We start from the raw sequence: 2,500 nt of genomic DNA, 5'->3' as shown, positions 1-2,500 counted from the left end.
AACGATTGAAATCAACTGCCGGCAGTTTGGTTTCCATCAGAGAGAGTGCATTCCCGATCATTACCCTTTGTCCGACAAAGTGGCTGATTCTGTCACTATGACCACCCACTCAGATGAATTCTCAAACTGCCCCAACATACCCAGGTTTTGATCCCCACTAAGGATCTCACTGATTGGCATATCAAAGGCAGCCTGATCCAGCACCTAGTGAAGTGTCATAATCGAGTCTAGGGGTCAGGTGTAACTTTCCAGTTTTGCCCATCTATCTCCAAGGTCCAGGGCAAGACTGGAAATCTGGTCCGGTTCAAGGATTCAAGTAATCCCATGCTGTATGTGCCTCGGGTCTTACCCTGATGGCTGAGACAGGCCATCCCAACACTTGGTGGCACACCAGTATCAGCCTTGGCAGGATAAATCTCCCCAGACTTATCCAACGGCTGTGAACATTTAAAACTAACATGAGTCTCTACAAATGTCCAGTTTTAGGGTTTTACACAGAATTAAACCAAACAACATGAATCAAACATGCACTTTATTTATTTCCACTAAATAACAAAAGTACATCAAAATGATTGAAGCTAAGGGCATACAAAACTGTCTAACATGTGCGCGGCGGGCATGCGTGTGCGAGCGGCGTCGGGCGCAGGCCTGCGTGCGCGGGCGTGTGCGAGCGGCGGCTGTGCGCGGGCGCGGGCGTGCGTGTGCATGCGTGAACTGGTGCTGTGGTGCCCCCGTGGTGTGTCATGGTGCAAGTGGTTACTGTGGTGCCTCCACGTGAGGTGACCAATATTAGAAAACACTAAACTACCGTGGTGTGTGTTAAACATGTTAACACTACACGTGTAGTGTTTTCTACTATTGTAGTGACAGGGCTGTGACACACCGTTTAGTGGCGTGTAGTGTAGGGCTGTAACACTACCACTTGTGTTCGGTGCACCAATTCCACCTTTGCATAGTGTGTAGTTTACAGCTCTACTACACTATTAACACAGGGCGCAAGTGGGTGTGCATCGTGGTGGATGTGCTGACACTGCGCACAACAACCCATGCTGCATCATTTTGCACTATGTGGGTGCGCACACCCACATTGCAATTGGTGCCTCATGTGGTGTGTCGTGGTGCAAAGGGATGTGCACACCCACAATGCACTTGTGACCATTGTTGCTCTTTCAACATATCACCCATACACACCCCCATGTCACCGCTTTGATTGACAGTCCCAAACTCGTCTTTGTGCACCTTTCTTGTATGAAACTAGCTCACCTTGAAACAAAAGTAGTGTGGGAGTGTTCCCTTTTGATTCCATGCAATCCCATTTCCACAAAATAAATTTTCCTAATTTTTTGTAATTTCTAGAAATTAAATATTAGTGAAAAACCATTTCTATCAATACTTTTTGGCATGAAACCAGCTCATTTTGGTGCACAAATCTTTTTGCAGGTGTGAAAAAAGCAAATCCCATCCTCCAAAATTATTTTTTCAGATCTTTTCCAATTTTTGGTAATTTTTAGTGATTAAAAATTAATAAAATTACGAAAAACCATTTCTATCAATAATTTTCGGCATGAAACCGGCTTATTTTGGTGCACAAAATTTTTTGCAGGTGTGAAAAAGCAACCCCCATCCTCCAAAATTATTTTTTCAGATCTTTCCCAATTTTTGGTAATTTTTAGTGATTAAAAATTAATAAAATTACAAAAAACCATTTGTATCAATACCTTTCGGCATGAAACCAGCTTATTTTGGTGCACACATTTTTTTGCAGGTGTGAAAAAGCAACCCCTATCCTCCAAAATTATTTTTTCAGATCTTTCCCAATTTTTGGTACTTTTAAGTGATTAAAAATTAATAAAACTAATATTTTTCTCCAAAAATTTATTTTAATTAATTTTATCGTTTTGCAATCCTAACTAATGCCACTTGTCATGTTTATGTCCAATCTAGGCCGTACATCTCAACCCAACCCCAGTATGATTTTTCAGAAAAGTGATGTTTGCTCCTGGCAGAGCCCCAAAAGCTTAACGTACTCTTTGAGGGGGGGTGGTGACTCTGGGGGGGTTCCCCCCTGGGGGCGCCATTGGGCGAGCGTTGGCAGTCGTGGGGCTTCCCCCCCGTCACCCCTGACGCACGGGTAGCGCAGTTGCATGCGCTAGTGGCAACATTGATGCTTACTGAGTGCGACATGGTAGCGCAATGACGTGCATCACAATGTGCAAGGTTTTACTTGATAGTGCATGCTGCTGCACAATGACGTGCACTAGAAGAGATCTGGGAGAGCGACGATGCACGCGTTGCAGCGCAACGTCTGTTGAGTGCCCCTTGGTCGCAAGCGATGTGTGTTGTGTTGGGTGCCCTTGGCAGCATGCGCGGTCGCACTTGCTGTGTTGAGCACTGCGTGCGTTGCCGCAGCCTTAACAGTGTCGTCCCGCGCGTTCTCGTGAACACGCGTTTGTGGGTTAGCGATGCTGGGTTAGGTGACGTGCAAGGTGTTTGGCAATTG

Source organism: Nelumbo nucifera, chromosome 3 (genome assembly GCF_055504915.1).
Source record: "Nelumbo nucifera cultivar China Antique chromosome 3, China Antique-T2T, whole genome shotgun sequence".
Taxonomy (NCBI): domain Eukaryota; kingdom Viridiplantae; phylum Streptophyta; class Magnoliopsida; order Proteales; family Nelumbonaceae; genus Nelumbo; species Nelumbo nucifera.
This window is presented reverse-complemented; position numbering follows the sequence as displayed.